We start from the raw sequence: 25,296 nt of genomic DNA, 5'->3' as shown, positions 1-25,296 counted from the left end.
AGGGGCCCAGAAAACATGACTCTCATAATTTGTGTACGGATGGGAATTGCATCCAAGTCTGCACCACAGAATATGATGATACAAATCCCATAGATTCTGCTTACTAAACACATTACATTGTCCTGTGAGTTACGGCAGCACTTACTCAAACCCAGCCTTACAGCTAAGAAAAATATCCCTAAAATGGGCCCATCAAAAACAGGAAACAATGAACACATAGGAGCCAACCCTTGGCTTCTATCAACAAAGCTCCACTGATATTATTTCGAATATTTTTTCAAATCAGTGCCCAACACAGCAGTGACAAAGAAAGGAACTCTAATAATATTTCTGCACAATCTCAAGATGAATTTTAAGGGGAAAGAACATCTTTTAATAAGCATAAAGTATCCCTGTTGGCAAAGCTAATTATTTATGTACTCCCTGAAAAATCATTTCACTCCAAGCAGGAAGTAAATTCTTATGAGAGCCTCGCTTGTAACCCTGACATAGGAAGTAAAATGACTGAGCACATAATACAGCCTATACTTTTGCCCAACCTTCCTAACCACAACCTAGATAAAATTCAACAAGAGCCTTACTGAGGTTTGTTATGGAGCCCGGTAGAAGACATTCTGAGGTTAATAGCATCAATGCTTAGAGGTAGAACAGCTTGAGTGTATTCTTCTGTAACTAGGGATCCCTCTGTAATTCATTGTTATCAGTTAAACAAGATGCAGGGTGATGCTTGAGTCAATAAATAAAGAACATATGTTTATATTGAAATGCTCTCAGCAGCTGAGCATACAAAGAAATAGAAGGTGCAGTTCTCTAGACTGTTACTAGAGTTGCATATCCATTAGGAAACAAACAACACATTTCCTTGACTGTAATGTAATGTCAAAACAACTCACTTGGTTTTTGAAAGTTACTAATTTGTTAATTACCCACAAGAAGTGGCTTCCTCTGCCCTTCGACCCTTACCCCCGCCACCCCGACCCCTGCCTACTGTGCTAGCGTCCAATGCTAGTTGACAGGACACTGTAACAAGTGAGAGATAGCAGCAGCAATATACTCACTGGTATATTTGCATCGCCATGATACTTTGCAAGCAAAATAAATGTAGTGCATCACCATGATATTATGTGCATTTTAAGAAAATGTAATGAATCTGCATGTACACAATTAGTTTGCAGTGAATACAAGAATGTTTGCAATTTACCCCAGTTATTGATGCGCGGAGTGCTGCACTGTTTATTGGTGTTAATTGCTAACCTGTGTTCTCTTCTCTTCTTTGTACAGGTTGCGGTGCTGTTCCGGACTGATGAGCGATCGAAGCGCTGTTTGCCCAGGTAAGTGCTTTGTTAATGCTGACCTTGTTTCTTCTCCCTTGCAGGTTGCGGTGAAACCCAGAGATGGGCGAGGTAAGCGAAGCGCAGGATGGATTCAAGGCTGGTTACTTCACAGGTAAGTGTTCTTGCTCGCTAATGCTGTCCTTGTTCTTCCAGATTATTAATGGAATCCGGATCTAGGGCTTCAGGATCGGGGCGCCGGAGAAGCAGATGAGCAGGAGCAGGCCACGATGAGCGTTACGCTGGAGGAGTGCAGAATAACGCGAAGCGTGTTCTGCTGTTTGGGTGTGGTTTAAATAGCCCAGGTAAAGAAGTTCCAGGCCAAGTAGTTCCAGGCCCAGCCACACCCAAAAAACTAGACCGCATGGCTTGGTTCTAAAGAACTGAGCTGTGTAATAGGATTCCATGTTGGATTAAGGTACAAAACTGGTATTACTTTATTCCTGATAATGAGCCTGACGCCAAAGGCGCCAGGACTGACTCCGTGTATGTTTCTGATGGGGTTGTAAGTTGTAAGGCCCTTGAGGCCAGTGTGAAGGGCTTTAGCCCCACTGCCAGGGGGCTGTTATACCTGAGGGGGTCAGGGGCATGGATCGTGACAGCACTCCCTCTCAAGGTATGTCCTCCGTCTGGCCCTGATTTGGTTGGATGGTTCCGATGAAATCGTCTTACCAGGCGTGGCGCATGGACATGCTCGCTAGGCGCCCATGTCCTGTCCTGAGGGCTGTATCCCTTCCAGTCCATCAAGTAATATAACTTGGACCTGCTGAGTTTAGAATCTAGGATGTCCTTGACTTCAAATGCAGGTTCTCTGTTAACCAGTACCGGATTTGGTGGTGTTTTGACCCGAGTTCCAGGCTGAACAGGCTTTAAGAGTGACACGTGAAATACGGGATGGATCTGCATATTTGGTGGTAAAGCTAGTTTTACTGCCACAGGATTTATAATAGCCTTGATGGTATAGGGCCCTAGATATCTGGGACAAAATGTTAGAGTTCCTCTTATGGGCACGTGCCGAGACGCCAACCAGACTTCATCTCCGACTTGGTAGTCTGGGGCTTTTCTTCGGTGTTTATCAGAGAATCTTTTCTGCCTTTCTTTGGCTTGGATCAAGTGTTCTGCTGCCTTTTTGAAGGCTTGAGTGATGGTTGTATGTAAAGTCTTCACCACAGGCATTTCCAAGGCCATGGGGGTACCTAATTCGGAAGTACGTGGGTGCCTTCCATATACGGTATAGAATGGACTCTGTCCGGTACTGGTGTGTAGCGAGTTGTTGTAGGCATATTCGGCTATCCACAGCACATCCTTCCAGCTTTCGTCCACTTGATGTAACACTGTAGGTATTGCTCTAGTGTCCGATTTGTCCGCTTGTCCGCTCCGTTTGGCCATCAGTTTGGGGATGGTGACTAGTGGATAGACTAATATCGATTTGGGCAATTGCACAACTCTTCCTCCAGAAGTTAGACACAAACTTACTCCCTCGGTCAGAAATCAGGACGGAGGGGAAACCATGTAATCGTCTAGCTAGCGTCTTGGTAATTCCTGGATGTCCTTCTATCATGGGGTCGGTCGTGATAATCAGAAATTACTTGTTCTTGTAGTGCCTTATTCGGTAGATATAAATGCCCTCTGAAATACGGGAGTTGGTTCTTTGTTGTGTAATGTTCACCTTGAGTGGTCCAGTCTTGTAGAGCCTCGGTGTTCATTAGGAGCCGAATTTCCTTTTGGAATTCGTCCAGAGATGACGTTGTTGTAAGTCCTAGTAGTTTGTCACCTGGAATAATGGCCACCGGGTCTGGGGTTGAATATGCGTTCTCATCAATACCCATGCGGGATATCGCGTCGGCTTTTCCGTTCTGGACTCCAGGTCGGTACGTGATTATGTAATCATATTCTGCGAAGAATAAAGCTCATCGTAGTTGACAGGATGATTGAGCCTTTGCCGTCTTGAGGTATTGTATGTTGCGATGGTCTGTGATTACTCTGATGGTATCTCTGGCGCCTAGGAGGTAATGCTACCAAGCCCTAAAGGCTGCCTTGATTGCTAGGAGTTCCTTGTCTGTTATTGCATAGTTAACTTCAGGTGTATTATATTTTCGCGACCAAAAGGCCACGGGATGTAACTGGCCTCTTTCGGGATCCCTTTGGGAAAGTACAGCCCCCATTGCCATGCTGGAGGCATCTGTTTCCACGTCATATGAGAGATCTGGGCGGGGTGTTGTAGCACCGGGGCTGAGGTACTTCTCAATAAGGACCTTTCCAACAAGAAATGGAAAAAAAAAGAAGACCCAGCCATTTTGACAAAATGGGCACCCATTGGTGCTTTACTGCAATTGCGATTGCAGCTCGCGGTCGAAACACTCAATGGTAGTAAAAAGTAAACCACTGCCACCAGCCATTAATTGTAGAAAGGGTAACATAAAAATGTTACACGAGAAACTAGACAACAGTGATACTAAGTAACACCTAAAGCACCCTATTGTAAGATAGTGTGTGCAGGGTCTAGAAAGTTACAAATGTAAGTAAAGTAAATTTCACTTGACTGCTCTTGGAAACAGTAGTTTAGCTAAGAAAAGGTATTTAAAATGTTGGGAAATCTGAAAAAGACAACCCTGTGCCACTGAACTGAAGGTGCTGTGTGACACAATGTAAACAGATGATGCCTATGGAGTTTGTCAGACTCCAAAACCAAAAGAAACACAGTGTAAAAATTACAGAGAAACGTCTCACTCTCTCCAGGATAAAAATTAAAAGTTGTAAAGCCCAGCAAAAGAGCTTGGGGTCTCTAAGGTAGGAGGAATTAAACACTAAAATGAAAATTCTCCCTAACAGCCTGTGTAGAGAATGCAATGAGTGGTTGTAATAGAAGGTGTGAGTGACTGGTGGGTGAATGGGAGGTGATGTGATGTGTTTTTTGAATGTTCTGGGTGGGTGCAGCGCCTGTGTAGAAAATGCAATGGGTGGAGGTAATAAAAGGTGTATGATTGAGCGACTGGTGAGTGAATCAGTATGAATGTGATGGCGTGTTTTTGAATGTTCTGAGTGGGTGGGCGTGTGCCTGTGTAGAGAATGCAATGAGTGCATATAAGAGAAAGTGTGAGTGACGGGTGGGTGAATGAGAATACATGTGGTAGTGTGTGTGTGAATGTTCTGGGTGAAAAGGAGATGCATGTATGTGTAAGACCCTGGGAGTCTGGGGTTCACTGGAGCATTTTTGCCACATCCTTTAATGGCTTTGCATGTTTTACTAGTATTTCTGGGCAAAGGCAAGTTCATGTCTGCCATTCACTGGCTAGACTGGCGATTTGGTGCTGCCAGTCTAGCCATTGCTTACTTTGGCATGACATTTATTACTCAGCATCTTTAAAAAAGCAAGCATGATAAGCAGTGTTTCCTCGCTAGACTGATTTTTTGGCATAGCGGCCTGGATATTCTTCGCTGTAGCATGACATTTTATTAACTGAGCATCTATAATGGATCAAGCAAGGTAAGTGTTCTTATGGGTCTAGATTGGCTTACATTGAAACCAGTTTGGACAGGTTTTCCTATTGTGACATGTCACTTTTAAGGGTCAAACCAACGGGAGCATGTACTTACATAGGAGGACTGGCATATATTGGCAGAGCCAGTTTTGCGCCCAGTACTAGTAATGATACTATATAAAAACGTCTTAAAGCAAACGTTAGTATGGCCTTATATGGGAATGTATGGGCACAGCCAGCTTACAAATGTTTTTTATACTAGCATATATTAGACGGACCGGCATGATAATGCATTGGGATATGCTCTGTGTACTTTTGGTTGGCCTTTTACCCACATTTTCGCAGAAAGTGTGCTTTGTAATGCACCAATTTAACCCAAACATTTACTCAGGGGAGGGAGAAGAATCCCGCCGCCCCCACCCCCAACCCATCGCAATCACATACATGTGGCAAATAATTACACCCTCTCCAGAGAAATAACTCACCAGCCACCACTGGTGGCTGGTATATTTGTGGACCAGGCACCGCCCCTTCTCAACATTTAAGCTTTGATTGAAAAACATATTTACTTCATTCACTTGCAGTAGTGCATGCCCCTGCAGCGGCATAATCATCATGGACATTCCGCACACGTGGTGCTATGGACCGGCCCGGGTGTGGCGTGCCTGTGCTTTGTTATGTAGCTTGTGGGGGGGCCCCCACAGAGTGGCTAGCATGGGAACTGCCAAATTGTGTGCTACGCCATTGGGCACCACTGGGTCTGACAAAGGGGTAGTGTGCAGTGCGCACCTTGAAGTCTGCCAGTGAGTCACGGGGTGAGAAGCAACTTGTGGGTGTATTCAATTTTAAATAACTGTGTGGTGCTATGAATGTATGTGTACAGCAATGATATTACATTAAATGGTGTTTTTTTTTTAAAGTCCTCTGGCACCCAGTATTACGCTTAGCTAATAAAAACTATGGGGGCTGGGGGGGTCTTGGGTATAGTGAAAGAAACTTTCCCAGGTATTATACTCCAGCAAAGATAACATTATAAGGTGCACTCATACCAGTCTAATAGGTTTCTTCTATCGTAATGGTAGCTGACTCATATATACATTTAGAACCAGGGAATTTTGTTGATACTAAATCCTGGTCAATTATTTAATTTTCAGGCCTTGCTAGTACAGCAGTTTTCTCCTGGTTAAACAGCAGCGCACGCCTCCCCAGGTCAGTGCTTTTTTGGCTTGTTTAACACAGCAATGCCACAGATAACTTGTACTTCTGTGTCCATTAACCTATAGATGTTTCATACACTAGCTGTAGCCTGTGTTACAGATTTCGGTTACCCTGTTACAAATACGGCATTATGTATGTTTTACATATAGATCCCATGTCGAATCTGGAAAATGGCATTCCCCAAATGGGTAATCGTGGACAAATTATGCATCCCTCTGTGGCTCGGTTCTTATACCTGGCTGAGACGAGAGCACCTGGAAACACGGGTGCTAGATGAATCTACAAAATCTGAAGGTCGTTTACCACCACTTAATTTGATGTCACTTGGGGGCAGGGTCAAATTACATCAAATCCTGTCATGTCATCAGGGGGTCACGGTTCGTGCAATGTCACTTCCGCTATCCATGGCATTTTGGTGAAATGACATCCCTGCAGAACGGTGTGCACAAATATCCACAATGCAACAGAGTCACAGAGTCTCTGCGATATTAAGTTCTCCTCTCGCTTTTTTTCTCCAAACCTGGAGCTAAAGACCTTTCATCGTTTGCTGGTCTGTTAAAACAGTTCCTGCACAATGCCACAGGTCACTGGTTCTTGGATTAAAATCACTTTTAAATTACTTCTTACTAACCATACGTCCAAGAGTATGTACTAACATTAGCTGTAGATTACCAAAACAGAAATAACACCATATAAAACTCATACGTAACCTTTGGATGCTCCAAAAATGAAAAATGGGAACACAAACATACACAGGCTTATGTGTCTGGACTGCAATACCACCTCCTAGAGGTACAGCTACACTGGCCTGTAGCACCTTGGAGCTACAGACTGATGGCCAGTATGGCTAAGGGCACAGCCGCCTTTTTTTGGCAAATCAACTTTCTGGCTGAGGTTGCAATGCAAGGCTCTTCGAGGCTGGCAGTACTGGTAGTTCAGCTTCTTTCTGGTTATTTTCTTAATGCTGACATTGTATGCTGCAGTGTCTTTCTCAGGCCAGTGGGACTGGTGCTGCTTTCTTCTATAGATTGGAGAAATGCTGCATATTCCCTTTGCCTGTATCATATTTTATCTGGTTAGTATTAACTTGCGGGCTTAGAGAAGTCAGCAGGGCTGGTTTAGCTTATTCCCTGTACACTAAGGATTATTGGACAGCTCTCGTGGGTCAGGCAGGTATCTCAGTTCCAACAATTACTCGGCCAAAGGCGCTCACACAGAATGAGGGTCAAGGGGCTCTTCACATTAATACTAAAATCCCTTGCTTTGAGAATGCCAGAATATGGCTCTGAGGCACTTCTGAGTCATCTACGTGGTTGTTTATGTATCATGTATATTTTGTAGTCTGAGGGAGAAAGCTCATTGCTACTAAAGTTCTGGATGACACCACAGGGGTGTGGGCTTCATTCTCTTTTTTATATAGGATACTTTGCATTAAAAGTCCAATTCCATAGCCTCTTGATCTGGTGGTACAGATGTTACGACCACTGGGTTCGAAAAGTTTCTTCCAGCAGTAGCCACTACCACTGAGTCTGGCAAAGTCATGTACATGACGGCATCTTCTCATGCCTTATATTTTTAAGCTGTACAGGTTCTGGCAAGGCTAAGGTAAGGTGTTTTTTTTTTTTTGAAAATTTTATTTTATTGTCATTTCTTTGCAACACATCAATATTTTCACCACAATGGTCAACATTTAACTCTTGAGATCACCCCCCCTACATCCACCTTGCACACCCCCTACATGCAATACCACCGCCTCGCCCTATACCTCTGCCACAACTAATAGATTCCCTTGTCATCCCTCTATTTTCCCAAGGCAGCTTATCACCCATACTTATTGATGAAAGGCAGCTAAATCCCTTCAATGTCCGCTTGTGCCTCGTCCAGGAAATGGGTCAGGTATTCCATATCATATTTGGACTTTGCCTTCTGTACCCATTTCATTTCAGTGGGCACTTCCCCCTTTTCCAATGTTGCGCCACACAACTCTTTGCTGCTACTAATAGGGCTCGGACCATGTGACTCTCCTCCCCCATATCCTCCTCCTTCTCCCGCACTCTTGAGCAAGGTTGAGTCCATTGGCCTGTGAACCCCATCTAGATCCTTCAGCCATTCCAGTACATCCTCCCAATATATCTGAATACGGGGGCAGCTCCACCACATATAATAGTAATCACTGTTTGTCCACCTACAGCGCTAACAGCGTGAACCCTCCCCTGGATATATCTTTGCTAGAGTTGCGGGTGGGTAATGCCACCTATGTATCAATTTAAATACCTGCATTCAATATTGTAGAGACAACGTAGACATCTTTACTCTCCTGCATATTTTTCCCCACAACTGACCGGATAAGTCGATTCCCAGGTCCTTGCCCCATTTTGCTGTAAAGCCAGGAATCCTACTGTAAAAGGAAAGAGAAATGAGTGGATTACAAGGTTGTTGAATCACCAAAGTTTGGGTAGTAGGCCTGTAACACCTACCAACATACATGTGTAAATTGATAATGAGGATGATAGTTCAGAGTCTAACTCTAATGGCTTAGAAGAGTCAGAAGAGGTAGAGGAGTCACAGGCAGGATAGGAGCCCTTTCGCCTCAAACCATGTCCACTGGGACCCCACAAGGTCCATTACTGAGTCCAGAATATGTGTTTCTTGAAAGAATGAGACTTGAATTTGAATTTAAAAGGTTGCAAGCTCAAGCTGAAGCCAAACATCAGGACATCAAGCTCACAGAATTGGAAATGCAACATGCTCTTGAAATGAAAAGATTCTTGAAAATGTTTCCCTCCCAGAGTCCTCTAGGTCTTCCAGTCCCACGAGTCCTTGCCTGCCTAAAGACGCAGTGAGTATGTATGATGTGAATCTTGATATTTTGGATTGGTTGGGTGCATTTGAATACAATCATGGGTCTGACAGGGAATCAGATGGCTTTTGTCTAGGCTTCCCCAGGTTGCAACTGATGCTGTAATGGAGGTGAGTGAACTTGAAAGACAGGAGTATGAGAAGGTCAAGCTGGGCTTGATAGCCAGATTTTGGAAAAATCCTTCACAGTACTTTAAGAGGTTTAGGACCCTCAAAAAGACTGATGGCTACCTAGGTGTGTGAATGTTTGAAAAACATAGATGGCTGGGTTAAGGGTTACAAAGTGAACACCTTTGAAGGAATGAGAAATGTGTTTTTGTCTATTTTTGATGCCTGCTCTCCTGAGCTGTGTCAGCACATGGCTGACTCAAATGAGAATGATCCCAAAAAGTTAGCAAGAGCAGCTGACTCATGGGTAGCCAACAGGGCCACTCATAAGGATTCTGGGGCCACCACACAAGAAGGAGCAGGGAAAGGTTCTAGGTCATTTGGTCGAATCTAAATGGTCGACAGGACAAATGGTCGACAACAAAAGGTCGACAGGTCAAATGGTCGAATTTTTTTTTTCAACACAAAGGTGAGAATAAAGATATTTCTAATTCCAACCACCCAGAAGAGGCCCCCAAACCATATAAGGGAAGATCCCATGGGAAACCTAGTCAGTCTAGTGTACCCTCTGGTGTCCAACGAGAGGTAGGTCAGCGGAAACCCCTATTCCAGAGAGCATTTGGTAAATGCTATGCCTGTGGGTCTGTAGACCATAGGAACGGAGATCCCAGGCGCAAGGGTAAACATTCCCGGATCAGCACTGCCTCCTTAGCTTTCATACCGGTGGGTGAAGTACAAATGGCTAGTACCCACGTGCACCTACTGCGTTCACCTACTGGCGGAAGACCCCTTTGGTGTTCATGCCAGTACATCGTAAGTGTCTCTAGGTCTGTGTAAAAATCTGAATACGGATGTGTATAGCTCCATTTCATATAACACCAAAGAGTATTTATATGGACAGTGTTCTTGTGAATGGCCAGTAAACTCCTGCCATGAGAGACACTGCTCTCATTCAGTGTAACAATATGACATTGAAGATCCTTGTCAGTATTCAGAATGAGGTTCCTGGGAGAGTCCTGTTGGGGAATGACTTAAAAACTCCAGGAGTAGTGTCCAGTACCCTCAGGCCTCCCAGTAGGAAGAAACAGAACCAAACCAAATTGGCTAGAGAGGTCACCTTAAGAGATCCCTCTGAGCCTGTGGGACCCTCTACAGAGAACCCTACTGTAAGTCCTTGTGTTAGTAAGTAAACCTTTAACCAAGGCAAATCCAAGGCTAGACTATTAGGGAAAGGGGAGCCCGAACCGTGCTCCATCATTGCCACTCTAATTGTAAAGTCTTTGACCCACACTGCTTCTGAAGAAGAGGTGGATAGACAAATTGGACCCCTATCTAGACCTGTGAGAACTGGTAATTCTCAAAACTGGTGGAAAACCAGGAAAGACAAGTCTAAGGCTAAAACACCTTCAGACTGCTGGATCTTTTGCTGAAGACTCCACACCTCTAGGCCAGGTAAAACCAGATATAAGAGGAAGTGGAGCATATACCTTGCTTGACCACAACCCCTCCAAGACACCTGAGACCCAACATGCTCTTGTGGGAGAGGTGGTGAGGCTCCCTGGAGGCCCCTCTAGGTCTTAGGGAGTTTTTTAAAGAACCCATTGAAAAAGCCTATTACAGGTTCAGAGGTTGTCACAACTTCTGAGGGACTGTTAACTCAGATACCTCATACATTAAATAAGAAAGATGTACCCCACAGTATTTGTAGGTCATAAAGCTTACAAATGAAAACACCTGGAAAAAGTGCCATAGCAAGGGTTACAAAAGGTTGCTGGTGAGGATTAAATCATCTTGTCCCTTAGTCTAGGGGGGACGAGTGTTAGGGAGGATTTTAATTTTAGTGTTTAATTCCTCCCACCTTAGAGACCCCCAGCTCTTTTGCTGGACTTTAGGACTTTGAATTTTTATCCTGGAGAAAGTGAGACCTTTTTTTCACTCTATCATGTATTTTTCTGTAATTTGAACACTGTTTCTTTTGCTTTTGGAGTCTGACAAACTCCGTAGGCATCATCTTTTTACATTATGACACACAGCACCTTCAGTGCAGTGGCTCAGGGAAGTCTTTCAGATTTCCAAAAGGTTTAAATACCTTCTCTTAGTTAAACTACTGTTTCCAAGAGCAGTGAAGTGCAATTGACATTAATTACATTTGTAACTTTGTAGACCCAACACACACTATCTATCTTACAATAGGGTTCTGGAGGGGTTACTTAGTATCCTCTTTGTCTAGTTTCTCATGCAACATTTTTATGTTACCCTTTCTACTATTAATGGCTGGTATCAGTGGTTACTTTTTACTACCATTGAGTGTTTCTACTGCGGGCTGCAATTGCAGCTGCAAGACAGCACCCATGGGTGCCCATTTTGTCAAAATGGCCCGGGTCTTCTTTTTTCGCCATTTCGTGTTGGAAAGGTCCTTCTTGAGATTAACTCTGCGCACCCAATCAGATTTGGTCCCTTTGTTTGTTTTGTCTTTGGCGGGATTCACCAGTGAAGCTTGCCTCTGGCTCCAGCGTGTCTGACAGGGCAGGAAGTGAGGGAGGTGCCTGAAACTCCCTGTGCTTAGTCTCCTTGGTTACAGGAATGCACCCAAGGCTGATTGGCTGGCTGGCTGTCATTGAAAGACAGCCACCCTGCTGTGTGAGCGACAGCTAGGCTGCGAATGAATGGGAGAAACCTGCATAAAAGGCATGGTCTTTTGGACAGAAGGCAGAGTCGACCACTGGATGAAGGAATCCAAAGAAGAACTTGGAAGAGATGCTTGCTGCAACTCGTGGACCGTTGGGTTGCCCGGTGAAGCCCTGCTGCAGTGCTGAAGCTCCGAATTGGCCTCGACTAAAGAAGCCCTGAAAGTACAACTTCTTCCGTTGGGTTGGTGGGACCAATCGATCCCAAGACAAACTCATCTGCAAATCCTCTCGTAGCTGGCTGTACTTCCATTGCTGCTGTAGGGACCGATTGCCAGGGAGAGGAACACCAGATCGAGTGCATCGTCTTTAAGTCGGACACAAGCTCTAGGAAGATCCTCCGGATTCCCTCGAAACAGGACTAACCAGGCCTGAGCCACGTCAACGGAGTGCTGGACCCCAGATGCGAGGAAAGCCCATAAGGTATCCGAGAACCACAGTGGTGCTATTCAAGAGAAGCTGAAACCACGAAGTGCTGCTGATCTGAAATGTTCCCATTGCTGCTGCCGACCTTCGATCCATAGTGCAGGAGTCCCCAGACGTCCTCCCTCTTGTCCCCGCTACTGAGGCCCAGGAACAACAGGATCTGCAGGACCTACAACAGGAACATAAGCCCGCTGGAACCAATTTCTTCAGACCTAAGCTTCTGTGAACTAAGGGCGCAGCCTTGCTAGCTCTCAGTTGAGACTTGCTTTGGCTGCCTTTTGCAGAGTTGCTTGCAGCTTTGCCCATCACAAGACTCCCAGCTTGTGGCCCAACAGAGATTTCATTTTCTACAAAGATGTCAGGTGAGTACAAAGGCAGTGAATATGGTAAGGCAAATGTGCACAAGATCGCACAGTGAATAGCTTTGAGTCAAACAACATGCACACAGGAACCGAGACACAGGTATACTAAAGTGGAATGCAAATAGAGTGTGACAACAATACAAATATATGAAAAGGGATGTGGGTTAAGCACTTAGAAGATCCTTATGATTACAAGGAAAGTCGGCAAGCTCCTTACCCACAATTGCTGTTACAGGTACTGGCAGCGCTAAGCCCACATACAGGGCAAGCAACGACAGGAACTGTGAGCTAACACTCTTGATGGTATTGAATAAGGTAACTTAAAAACAGTACTCACAAGGACGGGAAATACCACTTGAATGTCAGCAAGCCCACGAACCCTGTTGATCAAACAGGGACCCAGAAAGGCTATAACAGCAATGTGAGGATAACTAAATACATAAGACTCAAAACAAGGGGCAAGTAGGAATAGTGATTACAGAACAGTGAGGAAAACATAGGCATTCACACAGGAGCTAGCTACAACAGCACACCACACCACACCTAATAATCAATGGGAAATAAATGCAGAAGTGCAAGGGAAAACCTGGAATGGATTCCAAGAGAAAGTAAAGGAACAGGATCAGAGAAAATGTAATTACAAAGGCAAACCTCCCCCATCCATCCAAGGAAAAAGGCAGGAAGCTAAATCAATAAAGAAGGAAGACTAAAGCATCAAGGTTTACAGCAACAAAGGGCAAAGTCAAAGAAATATAGAACACAGGCAAACTAGGCTGCACCAAAAAGGAAAGCACTGACAAATGATGCCTGCAAACAGAGGAAGACAGCAAGGGAATCTAGGAAGCTGAAATCAATTAAGCACATTAAAACCGAAATCCAGGGATATGGAACAAGAAATAGAAACTAGGAACTAGGCACAAAGCTAATAACCAGGAACAAGGAACAAGGGACTAGTCACAAACAGGAACACTGCATCAATGGCCAGCGCTGGACTGAAGCAAACTGAGGCTTTAAAGCTGCTTAACGAGCAAATGCCTCAGGTGTGCTGCTTGCTGCACCTGCAGCCACAAGTGTTGCCTATCATCCACCCAACCTTGTCCTGCAAGGCTGGAGATGAAGCAGTGGGCCAGGCATTCTGGGAAGCATAGGCATTTGATTAAAGCAGCATGCTGGCTGCCAAAAACCTGGAATGGATCTGGAAGGGAAGTAGCTTGGAAAATAAGGATTTAGCGCTCCCACTTCATCACAGCATGGCAGCATAAGGTTCGGAAGGAAAGTCCAGTAGGGAACAACCCCAAATCATGCCCCCAAGTGGTGGGAACTGGAGCTAAGGGAGCGAATCGTGACAAAAGATCTCTATAATATTGTGCAAGACTTTTTACTTACCTTCAAGAAAAACTCCAGCTCCCCTAGACTTTGCTCAATTGACATTGGCTGTCCTGGCTCCCTGAAGACTCTTCTAACCTCTGACTTTGTGTTTTAACTATCTCTCCAAAACGTCATACATTCTTTACTTTTATAGCTGGGAAAGGGTTAGTCTACATTGCATTGGGGGGTTCAAAAGTGCTTACCTGCTTAAGAGTATTTGTTAACCATTGTTTTATTCCCTAACCTTTTCCTTTTGACACTAAATTTAGTATTGCTCTAAATGTACCCGTGATATATCAATGTCCACCGTCTCCTAGTTATTTAAGTCACCTCAGGGTGTAAGAAGTGTCTTTGTGCCATCCCAAATGGGTATCTACTGGTGGTTTCCGTGCCTCTCTAAGTATGTCCATACATTTCTGGGGTAGTTGGAGGTGCTCAAACTCTATTACTTCAGGAGCCAAGCTTCTAAATTGAGCGTTTGAGGGCATGGGTGTAGTGTCTTGCCTTGCTCTTGCGAAAGCATGTTGTATGGGCAAGGCAGTTTCCTGCGTGGGGAGACTGGCATTCTCATGAGATGAGAGAACCATGGCTTTCGAGCCCACATTGGTGCTACCAGGTGCTGAGTGACTTACTTTTGGTGCATCTTGTGAACTATCCTGTTGAGTAGGGGAACTGGGGTCAATTGTAGGCAAATCTCCCTGACCATGTTATCCAGAGGCCATGCCCTATGGACTTTCTCTGCAGGTACCTTGAGGCATAATCTGGGTATTTCGCAGTCTCCAGAGTTGCGAACAAGTCTATGGGCCTCATTACAAGTGTGGCGGTCCTGAATAATGGGTGCCGGTCGTACCGTAACCCATTTCTGGACCGCCACACTACAAGACTGCGAGAGGGAGCGTTGCGCCCAGCAAGTCTGACATGCCGAGCGTAACGGCACATGCCCGCAGAGTTTTCACAGAAGCATTGGCACCATTAGCAACGGTGCTTGCGCTTACGTCTTCCCACTCCCATGGAGTATTATGGGACTCCACAGGAATGGGGAGTTACATTTTCCGGCGCCTGACTTCCCAATCCGCCGGGACTTGTAATGTCCCGGTGGTACCAGGAAGTAAGCTGCTGGAAAAGTGTTACGAGTCCAGAAGCAATCCGCTGGTAGCACTCGTAATGAGGCCTTATATCTGGATGACCCTGTTCTGCAAAGATGTTGTGTAGAATGTGTTCTTGCAATCGCCACTCATGCTCTACCGATAGGTGCAAGTCTCTGCTGATTACGTCTGTCAGAAGATTGTGTTCCCCTGGAACATGTTCTAAAAGTAAGAACATGTTGTGTTTGAGTGCCCATTTTCAAATGTTCTGTGACAGTTTGGACAGTCCTGGAGAGTGAGTGCCCCCCTGTTTGTTCAGGCAATACATGGCCTTGGTACTGTCTGTAACGACTAGAACGGTCTTCCCCTGAGGTTGTGTTTGAAAGGCTTTCAGATTGATATGATTGGCTGCTACTGATTGAGACCACATGCCGTGTGCTGTCTGTTCAAGGAGGTGAGCTCCCCATCCTGAGAGGGATGCGTCCATGGTGAGAGTGGCTTCTAGAGCAGGGGTGGTGAAGGATTTCCCCCACAGGAGGTTCTGCTTGGACCACCACTGTAGAAGGTGTTCAACAACATTTCGCCATCAACTGGTGAAGCCTCCTGGGGTTAAGAAACGGGAGAAGCATCCAGAAAAATATTAACCTGTTCAGCTTCATGTGGACGTGTAGTGGGCCAGGTGTCCTGGTCATCAGCGGGAGTCCAAGTATCAGGGTCTTGACAGACCGGGTCCTGAGAGACCTTATCTGGGACATAATACATACTTTCATCACGGTCATATTGATCATCCTGGAAGATGTCTTTAGGAGGATGAAGGTGAGTTTCAGGAGAGTGATGTCCTTGCCTGGGTGGAAAGGAAATGTGAGCCCCAGTAGAGTGATGCCTGGGGGACTTCAAGCGCCTAGGGCAGTCATCCATAGGCTCTGGCCTCTTAAGAACCTCATCAAGTATGTCTGAAAATGTAATTAATTGACATGTTCTCCATTCAGGCCTCAAAAGGTTTCCTTGTTCATGTAAAGAAAGAGGATTCATCAACTGGAGGGAAGGGAGGATTAGACAAAACAGGGTCTTGTTGAAGGGCCTGTGACAGAGATGGAGAGGAAGGAGAATATCCCTCTGGTAAAGGCGAGGTATTCTTGGGGGCAGAGAAATGTGAAGAGAACTCGGAAAGCTTCTCTTCTAGTTAACTGTTTTTACAAGGGAAGGCGTTTTGGCGCATCTTTCGACACTACTGCCACATGCGCCGAGGATTATGGGATGGCGCCAGGTAAGGCCAAAGCCTTAGGGCCTTGCGTCTGTCATGATGGTGGAGGCAAAGTGGGTCCTGAACCGAAGGTTTAGTAGGCCCCGCCGAAACCTTTGACGGGCCTATGGGCGCTGATGTCTTCTTCGACGTATCCGTTGGTGAAGGCCGAGGGGTTGTGTGCTTAGCCTTATGGGAATGATGTGTGCTGTTGTCGCCAGGGTGTTAAGTCCCCATCGCACTGCTGACAGCATGCTTATAGGAGCCGGGGCACATGGGGATCAGTAGACTCCACAGTTGCATCTACGGGATTTGAATCAGAGCCGTGGCTGCTAATAGACTCCTTGTCCGAAGCGCCGGTGGGAGAGTGACTCTCAGACTGTATGGCGTAGGCCGCCCACCGCTTGGTGCGCTAGTCCTTAAGGGTCTTAGGCTGGAAGAGCTCTTAGGTCATGCAACATCGTTCATCGTGGTCACGAGGGAGACACAGATTACACACCCTGTGGGTGTCCTTCCACAGGAATTTGCTGTTAAAAGACGGCAACATTTAAAGGGAGTGCACTCCGTAATGGAGGGAAAAGGCAGACAGAGAGATAGAGGAAGAGGAGGAAGGGTATGGAAAAGTCATTCTCAAAGAGAATAATCAGTAGAAACCATGTCCCCACTCTCCCTACAGTAAGGCTGGGCCAGAAGCCAAGGCTGAGAAAACAGCAGTTGCGTCACTGGAGATGTAGAATCTGCAAAACTGGATCAGCCGTCGAAAGGATCGCCGAACATTTCGTCCAACAGCCATCGAGGAAGTCTGGCGATGAGTGCGCTACATATGCAGAATCTAGCAACATAAACTCGAAGATAAGCTCTGCATTAAGCGACCAACTAGAAAGGCAGATAATAACAATCTGGGGCACATTACACGTCATGTTAGGGATAGCGTCGACGTCCCTTTTCGAACTTTGAAAAAAAGATAAAATACTCTGCGATTACCACTAGACGTCGGACTATATGCACAGCATGCGACTCTAAGCAGATTAACAAGCATCAAGGTACACCATTTTTAAAAACCGCTACCTAAACTGTGAACGGAAAGAAGAAGAATAAAACAGATCTAAGCGGTATGTGTAACTGGCTCAGGTGTCTGTGAGAAGGAATGTAAGCGAGACTTGGCGGAGGGAGGTTTAGGCACTTTAAGAAGGAAATGCTATTAAAAACACAAGGAGCAATAAGCTCTACAGAGAGGAACAAGTGAAGAAATATGTACATGTTTCATAATTAGTGGAATATACCTTTATCGGCTGGTAGGTTGGAGGCCAGAGTGAAACCAAGGCCTTATTGGGGGCCCTGGGCCGTTACAAGCTGACAAAGCCCCCTGCGAGGTGTGTGTGTGTGTGTATTTGTATACACACAAAGCGATTAGCACGCTGGGCATGAGAGCCAGGGTACTAATGGCTTTTTAAAATGGAATTTTGTTTTGTGCAGATCGCCCATGCTGAAATTCCCTTAAATAAGACTACAACAAGATGGCTGTTGTATTTTTCATATAAAGGGAGGAAGGTGTGCCGTGTCCTGTCTTTGTGAAAAATGGAATTTGGGTTTGTGCAGAACGCCCATGCAGAAATTCCCTTAAAAAGGACTACAAGATGGCTGTTGTATTTTTCATATAAAGGGAAGGTGGTGTGTTGTGTCCTGTCTTTGTGACAAGACACAACAAACCTTCTTTCCTTCATATGAGAAAGTAGGGAGCCAAGAGCTTTTGGTATGGCATACTGGCACTCCCCCATTACTCCCTACTTGGAGTAATACACACAGATTGGCGTATGTCAATATACTGAGGGAGTTCAACAGGGATTACTGTGCTGCATCAGATTTTTAAATTACTGCAAGAAGGGAATACATTAGGGAGTCTTGGCTGCTGAGGAGTGTCTGCACATCAAAGCATCCCTGGTGGGTAAGTCATGGAGCATTTTTCAAATTTGAGCATTAGTTGATTCATTAGCAGAGGTCACAGTGCTTTTAGTTCTGTTTAAGCGCATGTTTTGTTTGTTGAAGGATCTATGTGATTATTTTGAAAATATAATTTAGAATCCCAAAATACAGATTTATTTTTTTTGTATGCCAGGGAAGACATGCTGCAGCCTCCTCAATACTCTTGTTATTAACTTAGCCCACCGCCCCCGCAGGTTAACGATTGTTGCTGTAACCTGTGTTTGCTTTGCAGGTTGCAGGTTCGAAACCGGGCCAGACCAACTCAGCCTTTCATCCTTTCGATGTCGGTAAATGAGTGCAAATTTTGATTGGGTAATAATAGTAATGTATGTAGATATGTCCTAGGTCATGGCTATATGAAAAATATATATTATTATATACAGGGTAAAACGGGGCTATAGAAATTTGGTATTTTGGGCTTTGAAATGTTTTCATTCTTTATTTGGGTATGATTCCCCATTCAAGGCTATGTGCTGTACATGGTAACGGAGGTGTGTTGTTTTGTGTTGGATTATATAAAGGGAAGGAGGTGTGTTGCATTTCTCATATAAAGGGAAGGAGGTGTGTTGTGTCTTGTCTTTGTGACAATGTATTATATGTCCCTAAGCAGATCCCTGCTGGTGATTCCTTATGGTTGATAGAATGAGCTCAGAGTTCAGGAATGTTGGATGAATCATTACATGTTTGTGTTCTCAGTGTCAGTTGAGACCTGAGCTAGCTTGCCTGAGGATGGCCGGTGGGTGTACCCCTGCTAACAACATACAAGAGTCAATGGAACCAGTAACTGTGTAAATAAAGCACTGTACTTTTCAATTATGGAATCCAGCACTATATGTACTGATGTGTTCATACAGAGAAACCCACTTTACAACAATGGCCACCATAGGCATAGAAACAGAGTCTCTTTTCTATACCCGCGGTGATAAAGGACAAAGGGATGAGAATAACAGGTTAAGTGTGGGCCAGGAAGTAGGGTATAACAAGGACCTACGATACAGTGGCTAGAGGAGTGTGCATGTGGTGAGCGCTGGGAAATTGTGTGGGACAGTACAAGTTAAAACAATGGCAGCATGGTTGAGTGGTCTGCATGGAACACAGGATTTACCATTTATTATTAACAAGCGAGTGAGCGGGGGTGCACCTCCCAGCCAGCAGGGAGGCTCAGAACATGGCCGTTACCAGACGGTAATCCCGCTGCCCTGAGCCTACTCAGGGCTGGCGGCCGCCATCGCCTCTCGCCGGGAAATGAGGTAAGTGCTTCTATCCCCTCTCCCCTTCCTTCCCTCCCTCCCCCTCACACATATCTGCTAAAGGAGAGAAGGGTCTACATGTAGTCCCTTCTCTCCTTTTCACGGCTGCTATTCTTTTTGTTCCTTTTTTCCTTTTTTTTGGATGGCCACCATGGAAAGGGAGAAGGGACTACGTAAAGTGCCTACTCCCTTTCCATTGGGCCATTTGGTTTGTTTACATTTTTGTATTGTTTTCAATGGCCGCCATGGAAAGGGAAATGGACTATGTTTTCACTTCTCCGCTGCCCATTTTCTCCTTATTTTCTGTTGCGAAACACCAGAGCGTTTCGCAACAGAAAAAAATGCTATTAGTACCCTGGTCTTATGGTCCGCAGTACTAATAGCAATAAGCCCCGAGCAGGGGCCTGTAACTATATGCCTCGGGGCATTACAAGAAGTGGTAATGCCCCTCCCTGCTCGGAGCTTATTGTTTAAGTAAACCCTGCCTTACTTGATGCATCTCCTCTGGATGCTTAAAAAATGTATGCGCCTTGCTTGACCTGTGTGATTTGCCTTGCAACCTTCCATCTGAGACATAAAAGGAATGAGTGCGCCCAACTATGATATTGTTGACATCTGTCATGGAAGGGGTAGTGTGTAGCACAGTACGTGATCACGAGGATCATGATTAGTTTTTAAAGTCCCTATCAAATCCACCACTATGTGTGTTTATGATGGGACATCTTGTGGGATGCATTCATGTACCTGCTTCTATTGAACATTGCATAGATTCTTGTCCAACAAAAGAAACCAGAGTAGCCTCCTGCACTTTTGCTGACCTCTACAAAAAACACCTTGAGGGTACGATGCGCTGCATATACACTTTGCTTAAAATTACTATGGTCCCAGCAACTGTATCCGTCATTATTTATCTTCTTTTGCAGCTGCATCTTACTCAGAACAGCAGTCAATTTTTTCCCCCCCGTAAGAAATGTCATTTCATGTTCAAAAGTGGATATCTGCTCAGAGAAACTTGGGAGGGTATGGTGTTTGTAAAGACTGCAGGGGGGTTTTCTCTACCCCTGCTCTCTATATGGCAAAGTATAAGCACAGAGCACCCCAGCCAAGATTCTCTATTCGGTAGCTATGGGCGAGCAATCAAGGCTTAAGCTCTCGGAAGGTGATGCGGCTGGTTCTTAAGTACAGTGTAGTCCCCTAGCCCCCACAAAGGAATGTCCACAGACTATGTTAGTGATAACACAGTTCTTTATATAAAGAAGGTTTTGATTATGTACGCATTCAATAACACACTTTGTGCTCAGGCAATTCCAAAATGGTAAATATATACAGTCTGTAGGTGGTACCACGATTACTTCTTAGATTCCATCAAGATGCATCAACTGTAGACAGTTTCAAATGACATATCAATCAATTAATAATGTGAACCAACAATAGCCTTGACGAGGAAACCAAGTTGGTTAAGCAATTGGCAGACTATTGGGCCCCTGCGACTAGGCACAGTTCTGTGTAAGGATCCACCCACCTGGGCAACCTGTGAATAAAAATATACTGACAAGCCCAGTCCATCTATTGCTTAGCAGAGTCATATATCCTTCTACAAATGTTCTACTACCCCAATGTACCTGGTTTAGCAGAGTTCTACGAAGGGTCGTATTCGGATCCTTTTTGAGTGAACTCCCTTTCAGGCAGAAGCCACGGATCTTCGAGATTCAATGAAGAAAAGAGGTGAACAACGTTGTAGAGGTTGCAGCTTCGGTCCTTGTGGTGCTCGTCAATGATCGGTCATGGGCATCCTCCAAAGATGAGGCATGCGGTGCACCTCAACGACGATAGTTCGTTGCTGCAAAGAGTCAATGAAGAACTTTGGCCCAGCTCGGGTGTCAGATCGTCGGCGCTTACCGTCGGCGATCGGGACTCTACCACGGCTGGCTTTCTGATCTTCACGCGGTCTTTGAGGACTTCGGGTGGCGGCAACCCCACTGGTGGATTCTCCTCGGTCCGTCGGCAACCTTAATTTTCTCCAGTGGGACAAAGCAGTAGACGGTGATGAGCACCTGATTTCTTGATTCAAAGTGTCTTAGGCAATGGAGCCATGTGGCTCCGGTCGGCGAAGTTTGCCGTCGACGGCGATGGACTTCAAAGTCCAGGCGCTTTGCTTGAGATTCCTCAGTGGTCTCCATCTCCGGTCGGCTGCCTTTCGATGACTGACTTCCAGGGAGCATTGGTGAAGGTTAGCTTGTGCACAATGTTCCCTCATAGCTCGGGAAGAGGTCTCCTAGCCAGGTCCTCGCTTGGATCAGTTCATGGAGACACGACAGCTTTCGGATTGCGGCGAAGGAAACCAGCAACAAAACCTTCTTCTTCTAGCTGGGCTTCAAGGTAAGCATCAAGTTTCGACTTCAGCTTCTGAACGATTTCCATCAGTGAGAGGTCTCCAGAAATACTGTTTGGTCTCTCATTCACTCTGCTGGGTCACACTCAGGCAACCAATCATTCAGAAGGGCATTCAGGTAGGCAGGCAGCCAATAAGGCTCACAGTGCATTCAGGTCATTCTTCTCCATTCAGACACTCACAACACGGAATGTGGATTGGGACAAGCACCCAGCCATTCAGCACTCCACACTGCATCCATACTAGTTTTGGGCAGGGCTGTCTCAGTTTTTGTGTTACATACCAGAAATTAGACACCCATAACATGAAATGCATATTTGTCACACACTCCATTCACCCACGTCCCACCCGAAGGGCATTCCCACAACATACAATCATTGGGAAGGCTCCAGCCATTCTGGCCACAGTCCCATATATGGAACTTCCACCCAACAGCCAGTCAGGGTAAGGTACAGAGTCAGGGCTTAGCGGGACTTTGGGAAAACAAGGTAACAGGCAATAGAAAGCAAGAGGCCACAGGGACCATCTGATCTTCTATCAGGAATCAACTGATTCCAAAGGCAGGTGTCATGCGCCTCTTGCTGTGGCGCCTGTGGCCCAGAACGCGTCTAGGGGGCCATTGGTCTTCCTGCAGCGTTACACTGCAGCCACGAGCCGCAGTCTAGTGTTTCTACGCACGCTGGACCTGTATTGAAGCCACGCCCACTGTGCTGCTCGCTGCGTTGCAACCTACGCGGTTACTTTCCATCTGCCTTTCGGTGCACAGCGCTAATAAGTTTTCCCTTGTTCCTTGCTAAGAACCAAGCTTTCTCTTTCTTTGCTCTTCCTTCTGACTCCTTGCAGTCTGTTGCTCTGGCTCGCATGCCTTTTGATTTCTTGTGGCGGTCCGGCTTTGCCGCGGCTCCCCGTTCTCTCTCTTTCTCTCTCTGGGTTTTGTGTCCTCTCTCTCCCGCTCTGTCCCTGGCAGCAGCGCTTCCTCTTTTTTCCCCGATTTTCTACTCATCTACTTTCCCTGATTCTTCGTGTCCTCCTTGTAAACTGCTGTGTCCACACGGGATATTCCGTTCTGGTCTTGTTGCTTTGCACACGTCCATAGAGACCGCTCGCCTCCCAGCCATACGAGCCCATCTCCCCTTCATTCTCGAGACGAGTCGCAGCTGGAATCACTTACGGACCATTCCTCAACACAGAGGTTTTATGTGCCTAAAAAGGCTTTTTCCCCCTTTTGTCTCCTTCCGGAAGGAAGCCCCCAGGGTAGCTGTCTCCTAAGGCTTCCACCAATGTGGCTTCATTTTGGGAGAGACACTCTCTTCTAAAAAAAAAAGGTGAAGGATTACAACGCCCGGAGACCACAATTGTTCATCAGTTCGGGTTCTGGAACTTCAGGTGAGGTGGAGGAGGTGGAGAAAAGGGACTTTGAGGAAGGCAGGTCAGTGGGAGCTGACAGCAGGGCCTGGGTATCCCAAAATGGAGGATACTCAGAGAACCTGTCAAATTCACATGGAGCTGCCACCAGCCCATACCCTGCTCTCTGGGTGCCCAAAACATACACTAGGGGTACAGGGTTGTACCCCCACCCATTGGTGCCATAAGGGTATCCCAAGGGTCGGTTCACCATGACCACAAAGAGGAAGAGCTGCACTGCCAAGAGTCCCACATGGACGTGTGTGCAGAAAATAACACAGAACAAACATGATAAAAGGACTACATACAGGACAAGGACATGGAGGCCCTGTTCCTCCAATGCATTTCCAGCATCACAGTCGCCTCCCCACCCCCCAGACTGAGGTTAGGGTGGTCTAATCTCCCACGAGATCGACATCCTCATACCTTCTGGAAAGGCCATCCACATTATCATGGCTCTTCCCTGGCCTATGCTCAATGGTGAAGTCTAGCCCTGCAGGCTAATGGACCACCTGAGCTGTTTCAGGTTTTCACCCTTCATCTGAATAAGCCATCCATTTTAAGGGCTTATGGTCTGTTTGGCCCTTGAAGGTAGACCCCGTAAAGTAGGGCCTAAAACGCCTAAGGCTCCAGACTATACTAAAACATTCCTTTTCAACAGTAGCCCACCTATGTTCTCTACCCTTGAGCTGTCTACTGATGAATATGATAGGATGTTCTCTCCCTTTGTCATCTAACTGGGACAAGACAGCTCCAATTCCGTTGTCGCAGGCATCAGTCTGAACAGTAAAGGGTTTGCTGCAATCAAGGGCACACAAGGCAGATGCCCTACACAGACTTTTCTTCAAGCCAACAAAGGCCCTCGGACAGTCTTCTGTCCAATTAACCTTCCTCGGTTGTTTGGGCGAAGTCAGAGCTGTTAGAGGGGCAACTATGGTTCCATAGTACGCTATGAAGTTACAGTACTAGTGAGGCCCACAAAAGCTCTCACCTGGTTTTGAGTAGTGGGTGGTTCCCATTCATGTACATCCTGTACCTTACTGGGGAGAGGTTGGATTCGACCCCCGCCACCTCATGACCAAGATACGTGACTTTCCCTTGAGCTATCTGGCACTTGGTGGCCTTGATAGTGAGGTTTGCCCTTTTCAAGGCCTGCAACACCTTATCCAAATGAGTCAAATGCTTCTCCCAGGTGGAACTGTAGACAGCGATGTCGTCTAAGTAGGCCACACAAAAGGCCTCCAGCCCACTGAGTGCATGGTTGACTAATGTTTGGAAGGTGGCAGGTGCATTTTACAACCCAAAAGGCATGACTCTAAACTGGTAGAGTCCCTCAGGTGTTACAGTCTTTTCCTTGGCATGGTCCATCCAAGCTATTTGCCAATAGCCTGATGTAAGGTCAAAGGTGCTCACAAACTTGGCAGCACCTATGGTGTCCACAAGCTCATCAGCCATGGGCAATGGGTGCGCGTCAGTTTTGGTGACGGCATTGTCTCCTCTGTAGTCCACGCAGAACTGCCAATCTTTGGTACCTGCCTGGGAACTTGCCTTGGGACAAGGACCACTGGACTGGTTGAGGGTTCAATAAGACCCAAATCCAACATCTTGGCGACCTCAGCCTGGATGTGGTTCTTAACCGTGTCCGGCATTTGGTAGCATCTGCTTTTGACAGGTACGCTGTCACCTGTGTCAATTTTGTGCCTGCACCACGGGGTGAGGCCTGGTGTCAGTGAGAACAGAGGAGCATACGGTCGAAGCAAAGGCCTGCAGGCCCTCTGCTGCTCTGGTGTCAGATATGGAGAGAGATGCACTCCCTCCACTGAGCCATCCTGAGGGTTGCAATGCAGCAAATCAGGAAGGGGCTCACTCTCATCCTCTTCTTGCTCTGAAGCTAGCAAGAGGCATGAGACTTCTGCTCACCTATGGAAAGGCTTGAGCCTGTTGACGTGGAATACCTGAGGGGCTACCCCAGGGTCTCCTATGTCAACCAGATAATTGACTTCGCCCAACTTGGAGATTATCCGGAAGGGTCCAGTCCACTTATCAGCCAAGGCCCTCGATTTGGTAGGCTCCATCACAAGAATCTCCTGTCCTGAAG

General features: G+C 46.1%; 1 protein-coding gene across 3 annotated transcripts in view; it reads right to left on the bottom strand.

The window, feature by feature from the left end:
* Positions 1-25,296, bottom strand: part of LOC138567244 (zinc finger and BTB domain-containing protein 4-like) — a 288,787-nt gene that overhangs the window by 232,353 nt on the left and 31,138 nt on the right. Inside the window, exon 1 of one of the 3 annotated variants that reach the window (XM_069645270.1) lies at positions 8,306-8,418. The exons of the other annotated variants lie outside the window; for them this stretch is intronic. The gene's annotated coding sequence lies outside the window, so the exon portion shown is untranslated. Of the gene's footprint in view, positions 1-8,305; positions 8,419-25,296 lie in introns of those variants that run through there. 3 annotated transcript variants of the gene reach the window in all.

The sequence above is a fragment of the Ambystoma mexicanum genome, chromosome 1p, assembly GCF_040938575.1.
Source record: "Ambystoma mexicanum isolate Mex_15411 chromosome 1p, UKY_AmexF1_1, whole genome shotgun sequence".
NCBI lineage: Eukaryota > Metazoa > Chordata > Amphibia > Caudata > Ambystomatidae > Ambystoma > Ambystoma mexicanum.
The sequence above is the reverse complement of the archived record's forward strand: the minus strand, read 5'-3'. Positions and strand labels throughout refer to the sequence as shown.